Here is a 14,594-nt window from a genome sequence, read left to right as displayed (position 1 = left end):
CCAATCAAACGACAGGAAAAATAACGTCCGCTTTTCTCGGCCTAATTTTTTTTTTCATTCCGTTCAACGACTGAAATTTTGAAAACCGCGTCCCAAGCCTCAGATTCGAAAATAGCCAAGAAATTCATCGCCTGGAGACGCGCGGCCGTGTCTGGCGGCACAGTGCCGCTCCTAAATGACGTCCTCGGCATGGAAAATATGAGCGTGTAAAATACGAGCAAATGCAAGTAGAGAAAAGATACTCTGTCGAACTTGATAAGGCAAAACCATCAAAATTGTATGAGACGCGGACTGATTGACGCGGTTCAATGTTTTCGAAGCAAGGAACTTTTGATAGTACTCCTCTTTCACTCTCTCTTTGATGCTAAGACCTCCTGTCCACAACCACGTCTGGCGATCTATTTTACGGCTCCCCAGGGCTAACTTTTATTCCGGTTCCTAAATGTTGACATGTAGCCAGGCTGACGTGACAAGGGTTTTACTCAGCCCACCTCTCACACATGTATGTCACCGATCCACATTTTCAAGCTACGGGTCTAGTCCTTGCTGATCCACCATCTAACTACAGGATGTAGCTCGCCTGTTGTATCGCGAGAGGTATTTCATTTGCCTCCAGCCACCCATATCTGAGAGGCAACTTCTATCCACAACATAGGGACGTGCCCTCTACGGGTTACAGGCTCCTCCACGGGACATTACATTTCGCAATAACTTAATTAGAAACACGTACCTGGTAGCAATTAACACACATCCTTAAAAGAGATCACTAACTAAAGCTAGAATGTTAGTGCTCGACACAAAGATAGCCAGTTTGAATATTGGTGGTCGAAGAAATTTTCATCATTGGTATAATTGGCAAGAGGAAAAGAGGTGGTGACTTCGCGTTCGTGATCAGCTGACTACGTTCCACGGCACGGGGTTACACCTCAAACCTGTCCGTAGCGTCTTACAGAGTAAACGTTTTTAAGCTTAGTGCCCGCCTAAGTATTATGTGGGAGAAGCATATTATGTGCCACCAGCGGACTACATTCCACTGTACTGGGTTACACCTCAAACCTATCCGCAGCGTCTTACAGAGTAAACGTTTATAAGCTTAGTGCCCGCCTAAGTGTTATGTGGGAGAAGCATATTACGCAGCAGTTTTCATTCTTTTCCTTGCGTCTCATAGTGATAAACAGCAGAAACACTGCGCTACGCTTCCCTCTTTACTCGTTAATTCCAGCTTCAGTGAACAGTTACACTTAACATACAACAAAACTACGCGAAGGAAAGGTCTTAATGTGCTCAAAGAAAAAAAATTGTCCCTAGGCTGCTGAAATTAACCTCGGGGCGTCCCGGCCAACAGTTCTATACGACTTGTTCATTTTTATAGCATATAGCGCCTACTTCCGTCGTTTTAATAAGACTACTGATCCTATACTTCGTTTCCAATGTATACGGGACGCGTTGACGACCAATGCCTGTGAAGATGTCATCGCCATCGGGAAAGGGATTGAGCATGAAGAAGTCCAGGTGATCCCCAATAATGTTCACCTAATCACAGCTGTCACGGTGCATTCGAATACTAGCGCAGGTTGCATGAAAACCCTGGTGAATGTCCCCCACAGCATAATATTGTATTATTTCCTCCAGCCTGCTTCCGTGGTGCATTGCATGTTACAGACAACTGTTTGTGTATACGGCGGCATATCTGGGCACGACTACCGACGTGAGATTCGTCCTTAATTATAAGGTTTATAATTTAAACAGCAACCAGCCACTTGTCCATTTTCGATGATCCCGTGTCCCTATAATCGTAATTCACCATGTCATTGGGACAACATCTACATCTACATGGATACTCTGCAAATCACATTAAATGCCTGGCAGAGAGTTCATCGAATCACCTTCACAATTCTCTATTATTCCAATCTCGTATAGCGCGCGGAAAGAATGAAAACCTATATCTTTCCGTACGAACTCTGGTTTCCCTTATTTTAGCGTGGTGATCGTTCCTTCCTGTGCAGGTGGGTGTCAACAAAATATTTTCGCATTCGGAGGAGAAAGTTGGTGATTGGAATTTCGTGAGAGGATTCCGTCGCAACGAAAAACGCCTTTCTTTTAATGATGTCCAGCCCAAATCGTGTATCATTTCTGTAACACTCTCTCCCATATTTCGCGATAATACAAAACGTGCTGCCTTTCTTTGAACTTTTTCGATGCACTCCGTCAGTCCTATCTGGTAAGGATCCCACGCCGCACAGCAGTACTCTAAAAGAGGACGGACAAGCGTAGTGTAGGCAGTCTCCTTAGTAGGTCTGTTACATTTTCTAAGTGTCCTGCCAATAAAACGCAGTCTTTGGTTAGCCTTCCCCACAACATTTTCTGTGTGTTCCTTCCAATTTAAGTTATTCATAATTGTAATACCTAGGTATTTAGTTGAATTTATGGCTTTTAGATCAGACTGATTTATCGTGTAACCGAAGTTTAATGAGTTCCTTTTAGCACTCATGTGGATGACCTCACACTTTTCGTTATTTAGGGTCAACTGCCACTTTCCGCACCATTCAGATATCTTTTCTAGATCGTTTTGCAATTTGTTTTGATCTTGTGATGACTTTATTAGTCGATAAACGACAGCGTCATCTGCAAACAACCGAATACGGCTGCTCAGATTGTCTCCCAAATCGTTTATATAGATAAGAAACAGCAAAGGGCCTATAACACTACCTTGGGGAAAACCAGAAATCACTTCTGTTTTAGTCGATGACTTTCCGTCAATTACTACATGGTAACACCTTGGAGACGTCTGTTGTGTAGCCACATATTCTACAACGTTCGCTGAACGCTGTGATCCGAAACACTTGTACTGCACTGTACTCTGTCGTCAGATCCGTCACAAATCGCCGACAGTCCAGGTTTACAAACTGCACGGTCCTCCAAACTATTCGTTGTTTGATGAAGCGTAGACTTCCAACACCTTGCCACCCTCTTGTAGTTTCACCGTCGTTCAGTCGCTTTCCATAGACGATCACGATAGTAGCACGGGAACAGCCAGCCAGCTCTGCCATTTCCGAGATGCTCGTTCCCAGACAATGGTCATAACAATCTGCCCTTTGTCAAAGTCGCTTATGCCACTGTGGCCCGTATCGTCCCCATTAGTCTCTGCTCGCTTATATACACGCGTCAACAAAAGTTTCGCATCACACTTTTATTTCGAAATTCGTGGCACTAAAAACAAAAACTGTCTCTGAGGCATGCGTATACATTCATTTTCAAATTATCCAGATCACCAGATAGAAAAAAAAAACATTGTGTAAAGACAGAATCGTCTGTTTCCCAAGGGGTAGTTTTTCACAACACACCCGAGCAACGTCAGTACGTGGTGGAACGTCCCACACCTTCGATGAAGTCTTGAATCAATCATGGTACACCATAGATGCGATCGTTAGCGAAACCTCGTCCAGATTGTCCCACCCTTTAATGGCGATTCTGCGAAAGCTGCGTAGAGTACGTAGTAGCTGTCGAAGTTCAAGAACAGCTCTATCCTGTCGATCCCACACTTGTTCGGTTGGGTTAATGTCCAGGGAACAGGCATAATGGTGATCCTAGAATCATGAAGGAACGTGTTCACGAGAACAGAACGATGAGCACGTAAGTATTCACCCATCAAGATGAAATTGTCGCCAAAATCTAGGCACAGGGACTTACTATTGGTTGATGTATCTCGTCTCTGTACCGTAGAGTAGTGAGATTGCCCTGAGCAACCACGAGAGGTGTATGGTAACCATGTAATGCGACCCCAACACATGACCACACCACCACCTTGATGCGCATGTTAGACACAATGTTGAAGGCGTTCGATAGAACCGGGTTGTCTCCAAATACGTTGTCTGCGATTATCAGTGCACAAACAGAGCCGAGTTTCCCTCGTAAACATCACACGACGCCAATCCTGAGGCGACCATTTTGCAAGATTTCTTGCCTTTCTGTAACCGTGTCCACAGCGCTGTGGTATACGGCGTGGTGCTCGCCATGGTCGTCGGGAATGGAGATCCTCAGCGCGCAGTCGTCTCCTAACAGTTTGATACGACACAAGACGTCCTGTAGCCTCTTCGAACGCCAAATTCAAGTTCTCATGCACGCAACTCACAGTTTCCTTGACTCAGAACTGGTAGATATCGATCATCCTGTGCACTTTTCGCACTCGGACGACCTGTGCGGTGTAAGTCATCGGCACTATCTGAAAATTCAGCCCGATTCCACGTCCATACCACATCATTTTGACTCCAGCGCACTTGTAGAGTAGCCGGCCGCTGTGGCCGAGTGGTTCTAGGTGCTTCAGTCTGGAACCGCGCGACCGCTACGGTCGCAGGTTCGAATCCTGCCTCGGGCATGGATGTGTGTGATGTCCTTAGGTTAGTTAGGTTTAAGTAGTTCTAGGGGACTGATGACCTCAGATGTTAAGTCCCATAGTGCTCAGAGCCATTTGAACCATTTTTGAACTTGTTGAGTAACTTCCTAATTGACATGCCTTATGCCTGCAACGAAATGATGTGCACATGATCGCTGGTTGTGATTGTTCATGTTGGCGTGATGTTTCGAGTGTGGCGTTCTAGCCATAGAGAGCGCTTAATGGTAACTGTGTCTATGTTTATAAACAACGTAAGGTGTGATCTTCCGATCGGTACAGCAACTGTCACAATATAAATGCATGTACACAGCATATCAGGGTGACGCGAAAGCTTTGTTGATATGTGTGTTTTCCTTACCGCGTCATGTGGCCAAAACCTTCAACCGCGTAGGATTCTCTTTCTTTTTTACTTTCCTCATTGGCACGTGAGTGTTGTCTTAAATACACAGTGGACTTCGATATGAGACACTACACAACATACTTCGTTTTCAGGTGAACAAGAAAAGCGTCATGTCTCGCAAAAAAATTGTTTTTTATTATTCATTGGGCACTTTCTAACTGTAGTATTCCCGCCAGAGGATATCGATATGGTCGCAGATGAGCTGGCGTGAGTCTCGCGGGAGAGAGGTGCGGCAAGTCAATGCCTGTCACTTGTTACCAAGGACCCCGTAAGTGGTCTACGGTGAACAACGGACAAATTGAATAGCGGCTATTTTGGTGGTAAACTCTCGCGTGAAATCTCCTGTTGCTTGCGTCTTAGGATCTTTAACGTTCTATAAAATACGTCAATTCCAGTGGTTCACAGAAGATAGATCAAACAGTACCATCTTTCAGACTTCTGCAATTTACATAGCCCGCAAAGAAACAACTTCCCTGAAAGGTTCCAAATATAGAAAATGATTTTCAGTCGGTCCGAAACATTCTTTCCGACAGCATTTAACCATTTTTCTAAAACCTGTGGTTTGGAAACAGGAAACCTAGAAATAAATGCGTGTTCACTATGTTGATATCACGTTGTAGATACTTCTATCAGACAAGAGCATTAAGATAGAAAACACCTAAAAATTTCCATGTAGCTATGGAAGGTAATATTGCCTCCTTTCTCGAATTTATTTGTGCAGTTAAACGCTGCGTCACTCTTCTTCTTTTTCCTTCACGTATACTGGAATCTGTGTCCAGTACAACTGAGACTAATAAATACTATATATGCTCCGATAAATATATAATATTTGTCCTTACAAGCCACGATACACTTCTACTCACGCAGTCCGGAACCGCGCGACTGCTACGGTCGCAGGTTCGAATCCTGCCTCGGGCATGGATGTGTGTGATGTCCTTAGGTTAGTTAGGTTTAAATAGTTCTAGGGGACTGATGACCACAGATGTTAAGTCCCATAGTGCTCAGAGTCATTTGAACCATTTTGAACTTCTACTCAACAGACTCCTACCACTACAACGGCATCAAGCCGAAGGTTCAAAATATCCCGCGACTGAAGCGCCCTCGAGGAGCCTAGTTATTTTTACAAGGTCTTTGGTCATTACGTTAATTTCAGCTACCTCGGACCTAGCCTTCACCTCGCCCAGTGCTCTGTTTCCCCGTGCCAGTGGTCAGTCGTTCGCGCCGCTCGAATTTTGTGTTTATCTCCGAGCTCGTCACTACGCATTGTTCCAACACTGTGCCCCCCCCCCCCCCCCCCCCGTCCAACCGCCCCCCGTCAGACTGACTCCCATGTCGAAATTCTTTACTTCCAGGGTTCATCTCCCCGGTTTTGGTATCGACCCAACGTCAACTAGTATAGTTAGTTAACATTCGTGCCGTCTGTGACGGTTTCACACAGTTCTCACGTCCTGTGCAGGTATAACGCCAACGATGACTTTAAATATTCATTACATTCTCTTTCGTACACACAACGCAATTAGAACAAGTACCGTGATAAACAATAACATTTTGATCGAATTCAGCCCTTGACTGGAAGAAAATTTGTGTCAGTCGATACTCTGCCGCAAACGGTATTCAAAAGATCGGCGATCCTAGGGGTATCAACACCGGGAAATGCACAAATTAAATATAATTAAATGAACAATTCTTCCGTACACTTAACATCTGCCGCACACAAAAATTACAAAGCACAGTGGAATGTAGCGACAACACACAATACTTCAAAACGCTTTAAAGAAAGGAAGTACTATCAATGAAGACACAACATAAATTAAGGGTGAAGCTTTAAATTCCAAGTTACACTATTAAGTTAACGCCCAGCAATTCCTGCCTTCGTATCTTCATTCAAGTAGTTTCTAAAACATTGCCAAGTCTCAGTAACACACTTAGTAACTCATAGCTTTGACTGTAAAATAATAACAGTAACAAAGAACTACAGATAAGGCAGTCCTTTACCGAGCACAGATTTTTACTCCCATTTGTATACTAACTACAAAGAATTTCCCTCATCATTGCAGCTTGAGTTACTCAGACGGCGCGTCTTCGCTCTCCGCCACTCCAGATATTACTCCCAGCCCCTTCCTTCGCACAACGCACTATCTCTCGTCGCACTCCACAATCGCCAGTCCATCCTCGGGTAGCCAACGTCAAAACTGACTGACTCTGCTCCCTACCACCTCCGGTCCACGATACTCATTTTCGGCCTCTTCACTGTTTTGATTAGTTGTCTCATAAACAGCCATAGAGACGTGCTGAAGTTGATCACTCGGCTTCCTTCTACACCGCCGCCTTGCTTGCGCCTCCTAAGTGAATTTCCCGGTACAGCTGTCGCCTGAAAAACACAAATACTACCTTTCAAAAAATGGTTCAAATGGCTCTGAGCACTATGGGACTTAACTGCTGAGGTCATTAGTCCCCTAGAACTTAGAACTAGTTAAAACTAACTAACCTAAGGATATCACAAACATCCATGTTCGAGGCAGGATTCGAACCTGCGACCGTAGCGGTCTTGCGGTTCCAGACTGCAGCGCCTTTAACCGCACGGCCACTTCGGCCGGCAATACTACCTTTAAGAGGCAAGTAACACTTTGCAGTTTCTGATACAGATCCGTTCGCTGTTTGCAAATAACCTCGGAACAATTCTTGCGGTCAAGTTAGCAGGTTCGCCGCATTCCTCCTTAAATCGAAGAATGATCGATATGGAGTATACCGATCTGTTCAGGTTAAAGCCTCACTAATTTCGCCGTCACAATATCATCTTCTAAAGCCTCTTTTTACACGATCGACTTCTTTTCCCAGTTGACTACTCGAGAAAAGTGCGTCTATGCAGCACCCCCGGCGTTTTATTCCCATACTGAGTCTTGTCTGTTTTGTGAGGTCAATTTCGTTTACACGTCAGTGCCAAAATAGCGAGTGTGTGTGAAAGCTGTCTGTTGCGCAGTTTGGCATCTGAGCGATGAAAGTGAGGTTATGAAGGACTATCCTTTTTACGGAAAAATAGTATATAGTAATAAACTGTAAGAACAATCAATGAATAATAGGGTTTATTGATGACCAAAGCAGAATTCATAGTGAAAGGTCTTGTCAGAGGTAGTGTGGTAATTAACTTCTCTACACTCCTGAGACCTAAAGAATAGGAACAGTGTCATCCAAACAAGGAAAAAAAGGTAAATTAGTTGCAAACTATGGCGTGCACAAACTTTATTCACCATGCAAATGTCACTACAGATATTCGGATTTAGGTTATGACATGCTCGACATACCTACCATCATTGACGATGATGTGGCGCAGACGAATAGCGAAATTCTGCCTGACCAGCTGAAGTATCGGAACATCGAGGCTGTCGATGACCTCCTGAATGGCTGTTTTCAGCTCAACAATGGTTTTGGGGTTATTGCTGTACACCTAGTCTTTAATATAGCCCCACAAAAAGGAGTCGCATGTGTTCAGATACGGAGAATATGGCGGCCAATCTAGGCCCATGCCAGTGGCCTCTGGGTACCTCAGAGCCAGAATACGGTTCCTAGTGCTCCTCCAGGACATCAAACGCTGTCCTGCTGCGATGTGGTCGAGCTCCGTCTTGTAAGAACCACATCTTGTCGAAATCAGGGTCACTTTGGATAATAATGGGGATGAAATCATCTTCCAAAACCTTCATGTACTGTTCGGTAGTCACCATGCCATTCCGTGACTGGGCACTGCACGCCACGCAGTCACCCGTTGAGGGCGAAGAGACTTCTCGATCGCGAAATGCGTATTTTCAGTCCCTCAGATGCGCCAGTTTTGCTTACTGACGAACCCATCCAGATGGAAGTGGGCTTCGTCGCTAAACCAAACATGCATGTACATAGTAATTCTCATCACACCCCGCAGCCAACCGTGCTGTTTGAACGTCCTAACGCAAATCGTTCAGAAGCTATGACGATTTTATTTCATATAGTTCAATAAATGTCACTCTGTACTTCGTCTCTCTTGTAGAACACTGGTATTAAAAAAAAACTTTTCAAGTTGCCACGAAAGCAAAGCATACAGCATAATAAAGTTTATGAAGACACGAACGCACAAAAACTATTTCTAAAATAGGAGTGAGCTCGACCAGGATAGGTTACAACTTCCGATGTAAGCAGACGGCGCCATAGTCCCTTGTCCCTGCGCATGTGTAGCATATAGCATATTCGGAAATTTACAACTTCACACTCGACACAATCTATAGATCACTGACGTCATAGACATGGTTAGTTGCTGATTTACACGCAGGTACGAAAGGCGCACGCATTTCGAGTAGTCGCTCGTGTAAAACGGACTTAAGACCAGCAAATGTGTGCTGAGTGTTTATCAACGTTTTAAGCTGCGTAACCTATGACCTCAGAAACTGTTGTAATGAAGCGTTACGGAAAAAAGTGTTCGTATACTCTGTCAGATGATTGCAAGTTATTAGCATGGATAAATATTAGCAACTGACCCGAAAGAAATTAAGAGGTTCGCTTCGTTAACAGTAATTTGCTTGGTAATTAAGAAATTATTTAGCTTCCCTTGGCCGAAAATGGAAATTACCATAAAAATCACGTTTAAACTTGCTGGTTTGCCAGCGTAAGAGTCGACAAAGTTGTATCAGAATTTTGAAAGCGATAGTTGCTGAATAAAACTAGTTATCAGGACTCACTATTCTTTTAATTAAATTTATTGTGTTAGTTTCACTCAGTAAAGCAGTTATGCCCTAACTGCAATAATCGAAGGGGGCTGTGACACGCACTAAAAGGCATGCACGTTACCATATATCAAACGGAAATGATCACATTCTCAAATGAGTTATATTTATCGGAACATAAAGTAATGCTGCAGCTGCAGCGACACAGTTTTCCTTTACCAGAGAAATAATGAACTGACGGGTCGAGAGATTGATCACATGAAGTTGATTGATTAACCCTTGTTACGAAAATGTATTTTGATTAATGGAATGGAGTGTCATAGTTGATGTTTCCTCTCTGCGATGCGAGCGCAATGTTATTACCTGGAGCCTACACTTTTGTGGCTGTTCACCGTCCTATATGTCTATAGAATATAATTCGTCCTTTGCCAATACAATACTATCTCTGTATAACATGACACTATAGGAATGAACGTCATTTCACTAGTAACAGTTCTACATCTACATGACAAATCTATAATTCACACTTAACTGCCAGGCAGAGGGTTCATCGAACGATTTTCACACCTTGTCTTAACCATCCCACTCTCGAACAGGGCGTGGGAAAACTGAACATCTTTTGCACGAGCTCCGTTTTCTCTTTCTTCCTATGTAGATTGGCGTCAATAAAATATTTTCACATTCAGAAGAGACAGTTGGTGATTCAAATTTCGTGAAAAGATCTCGCTGCAACGAAATATAACTTCGTATTAATTATTCCCACCCCAACCCGCTTATCATATCCGCAACACTCTTTCCCTTATTTCGCGGTAATGCAAAAAGAAAGCCCTCCTTTGAACGTTTTCGATGTCAATCCTGTGCGGTAAGGATCCCATACCGCACAGCAGCACTCTGGCAGAAGACGGACAGACGTAGTGTAGGCAGTATCTATAGTAGGCCTGTTGCATCTTCTAAGTGTATTGCCATTAAAACGCAGGCTTTGGTTTTCCTTCCCCACAACATTATCTATATGACCGTTGCTACCTAAGTTATTTGTAACTAATAACAAAGGGAGGGTCAGCATAGGTCGCTGAAGTATAAATCTTATTTCTGTTGCAAATCGATTTCAATCACTGCGTGACCATAATCAGTGCTAGTATTAAAGCCATACAGACTCATAAATACAAAAATGGTTCAAATGGCTCTGAGCACTATGGGATTTAAAATCTAAGGTCATCAGTCCCCTAGACTTAGAACTGCGTAAACCTAACTAACCTAAGGACATCACACACATCCATGCCCGAGTCAGGATTCGAACCTGCGCCGTAGCAGAAGCGCGGTTCCGGACTGAAGCGCCTAGAACAGCTCGGCCACAGCGTCCGGCCCAGTGATGTCAATTCACTGTCTAAGTGGGATGCTAACATCTGTCCATCTGCTCTTTCTAGCGTAAATACTCTCCTAGCCGTCTTGATTGATTTATTAATTTTTGTGACCAAACTAGCTATGGTGATATCATGGTCACTAACCCCTGTCTCCATACTGACCCCGTCCATTAGGTCATGCCTGTTTGTAGCTGCAAGGTCTAAAATAGTTTCGTTGCGTGCGTTCTGTTAAAGTAGCTGCTCAAGACAGTTTTCAGTGCACGTGTTCAAAAGAACTTCGCAGTACTGTTCGTCTGTAGCTCCCGCAATGAATCCATAGACGTCTCAGTCTATACTCGGTAAATTAAACTCACCTCTAACTAATATTCTATGAGCTGGGTGTTTACACACTACTGTCATTATGCGAATGCATCTAAAACCGCCAGAGCGGGATCAAGTGGCCGGAAAAAATATCCAGTAATTAATTTGATTACGCCTAAACCTGTTATACGCGAGCAAATAACTTCACTGTGGCACTCGAATTCGGCCTCAGTACAGACAATATTTTAACTGTACTGAACACTCTTCCTCTCATAGCGTCTAATCTGCCTTCCCGATACACGTTCCATGACTATTTACGTTTCTCAGAGCTTTCTATTTCGGGTTACAGCCAGCTCTCGGCCCCAGGAATAATAGTAGTGCGAGAACTTTCCTGAAGGGCAGTAAATTCGTGCACTTTGTTACCAATACTTCGACAATATACTGATAAAATTTTGATAGTCGAAGTGTCTTTACTCTGAAAATGGTCTGATTTCGCTATCTGCGAGTCGTGTGGCGAGAACCAACGATAGTAAAAGAAACATGTAATGACAATGAAATACAAGTAAGAACAATAGACAAACAAGAGCAACATGATACTTCCGGATTATCTAAGAAAGAAAATATAGTCTGCTGTACATGAAAACAAAACGGGAAAATCTGAGAAACAAATGCCACTTTATGAGAACTAGTCAATAACAAGCTCCGCTCTTGGATTCATAAAGGCTGAACCTTACGGCGTCCTCTTCCACCAGCAGAACACGAGAAATGTATTGAACAAAGCTCTTCACACAAGTTCAAAAATGGTTCAAATGGCTCTGAGCACTATGCGACTTAACTTCTGAGGTCATCAGTCGCCTAGAACTTAGAACTAATGAAACCTAATTAACCTAAGGACATCACGCACATCCATGTCCGAGGCAGGATTCGAACCTGCGACCGTAGCGGTAGCCCGGTTCCAGATTGTAGCGCCTAGAACCGCACGGCCACTCCGGCCGGCTCACACAAGTACTACACACGGATTATAGTAGTGGTGAAACGCCCAATCCAGTGGTTGTGGAACGTCGCGAGAGGTGGGGAACATTTGGTGGAATACCTTTCAAAAAATGTTCAAATGTGTGTGAAATCTTAAGGGACTTAACTGCTAAGGTCATCAGTCCCTAAGCCTACACACTACTTAAACTAAATTATCCTAAGGACAAACACACACACACACCCATGCCCGAGGGAGGACTCGAACCTCCGCCGGGACCAGCCGCACAGCCCATGACTGCAGCGCCCCAGACCGCTCGGCTAACCCCTCGCGGCTGGAATACAGTTGGTAAGGCAGTATTACAGCAGGGAACTTGAGGCGTCACATCCAAGAGTGTTGTGGCTTGCTAGACTATGGAGAGGGGTTGTTGTCGTATTGCCTTGGACTGACCGACGTTGATCCAAGCGCAGTATTGCTTGAGTTTCTGCTGTCGGCTGTACGTCTGGATAAGGCTGGCCGTTGGTGAGTGAGTTTACACCGGCCGCTCTGAGCGTCCATGGTCTGACCCATCATCGACCGGCGCCAGGCGCGCCACCGCCAAAACAAAGCGCCCAGGTGGTGGCGACCGCATACGGTCCTATGTTTGGCCACGTGCAGCTGCCCTTTTGCTCAGGATGCACGGCCCCAATGGTAATGTGTCCGGCTGTGTCGACACCTGGAGGTGCATGACCCTACTCTGCTGTTTCGCCATCTCGTTGCCGCGTCAGATGACCCGCACTGTGCCATAGTCGAAGCCGCTTGCGCGTGTGCCATCATCGTGTCAGCATCCCTCCGTACATGTTTACAAATACCAAATTTCAACTTACGCTACGAAGGCTAACGAGTAATACAGGGAACCTAAAAATGTTCCCAAAAACTCAGAAAAAGAAAGATCTTACGCCAATTGGTAGTGATTTCTCTTACTACTTTACAATGAACTGTAACTGATATTCTGAAGTTCAAAACTTAAGGAGCAAAAATTAACCAAAAGTGGTGCACCATGGTTCTTACTTGTGCACTTAAATGGGAAATCAAAGGTTGACACTGATGTTTTCATTGTGTTACTTATTTAAAATGAATGCTGTACAGCATTAATAATGAGAAAATAATCGTACAAATTTTGAAAGCATATTTAAGTATTAGCTAGTAGATTTGTACAAAAGGACATCATACGACAAAATCTTGACAAGAACGTACAGAGACAGGTGAATCCTCATTCATCCCTCATCAGTGTAAGTCAGGTTAACTCCTGGTTAGCGTTTATTTCATGCTTCAAGCAGCCCACAGAGCATCCCACGCAACACAAATTACTGACTAGACATGCAAATACACCAGCAATGTATGCTGCTGATCGTGTGCATTATCAGTACCATGCCATTCCCTGCCGACATCGATGGGGCGATACTTATACTCCCTGGCTAAATATTATTTCGAGCGCTCTCTGCTTGCATGCCATCAAAACAAACTAACGTCTTCTACGTGGTCATCCTGATTCTCAAGGTGTCATCGCCTATTACATCTGCATTATGGTGCCCCTGTAACACAACTTTTTACAAATGCGCAAAGCGCACGAGCACATGACAATTTAATACCAAATTCAAGTGGAAAAACATACAAGCACATGATAAGCTATACATGGTCCCCATGAAACGAAAATATGGAGATAGAGAGAAGAAAAATAAAAAAAAACTTCACTAGTCTCTAAAAAGACGGGAGAGAACGTCCGTACAGCTAAACAACATACATCCTATGTGTGCGCACTCTAAAGAGGGAGTAAGAGTGTGTGTGTGTGTGTGTGTGTGTGTGTGTGTGTGTGTGAGAGAGAGAGAGAGAGAGAGAGAGAGAGAGAGAGAGGAAAAGGGGAAAAGGGAAGCTTGTGCATTAGACAAGGGAAGAAACCTGAAACAGAAGATAACGTTCCGTAGATGTACCTCCTGTCATTTGCGTTTTTTTTTCGGTTATGTCATCCATCTTCCTGGTCTTGCTGGTGTTATTCCTAGGCTTCTGCATGGTTTAATTAAGAGGCTGTCATTCTTACCTCCTGAAACTTCATGGCCATTTCTACTCGAATGCTTTCTTCGAGCAGACACCAGTGGAACAGAAATTTTCCTTGGAACAGACGTCTTTGGAACAGAACTTCATTCGGTGGGAATAAAATGCTTATCGTACGCTGTCAGCACGACAGTGACTATCACAACAAAACACACGTAGCAAGACCTTAAGCTTAATCAAGCAAGAGGAAAAAGCAGTGGTAGCCGCCCATCTCATACACTGTACAGTGAGATCATTCCGCCTTGGAACGGGCACAGCCGTTTATCCCGTAAACGGATCCGTAAATCTTCACCCAAAAACTTGACAGATCAGACGCTTCTCTAGAGTGAACATTTCTAGTCGAATGCTTCCTTCGAGCAGACATCGGTGGATCAGAATCTTTGCTTGGAGC

At 44.1% G+C, this 14,594-nt stretch overlaps 1 protein-coding gene across 2 annotated transcripts in view; it reads left to right on the top strand.

Moving 5' to 3' along the window:
• LOC124721506 (protein tipE) overlaps window positions 1–14,594 on the top strand; it is a 219,210-nt gene that overhangs the window by 55,292 nt on the left and 149,324 nt on the right. The window lies entirely within an intron of this gene.

This window comes from Schistocerca piceifrons, chromosome X (assembly GCF_021461385.2).
Source record: "Schistocerca piceifrons isolate TAMUIC-IGC-003096 chromosome X, iqSchPice1.1, whole genome shotgun sequence".
NCBI classification, from domain to species: Eukaryota; Metazoa; Arthropoda; class Insecta; order Orthoptera; family Acrididae; genus Schistocerca; species Schistocerca piceifrons.
This window is presented reverse-complemented; position numbering and strand designations above follow the sequence as displayed.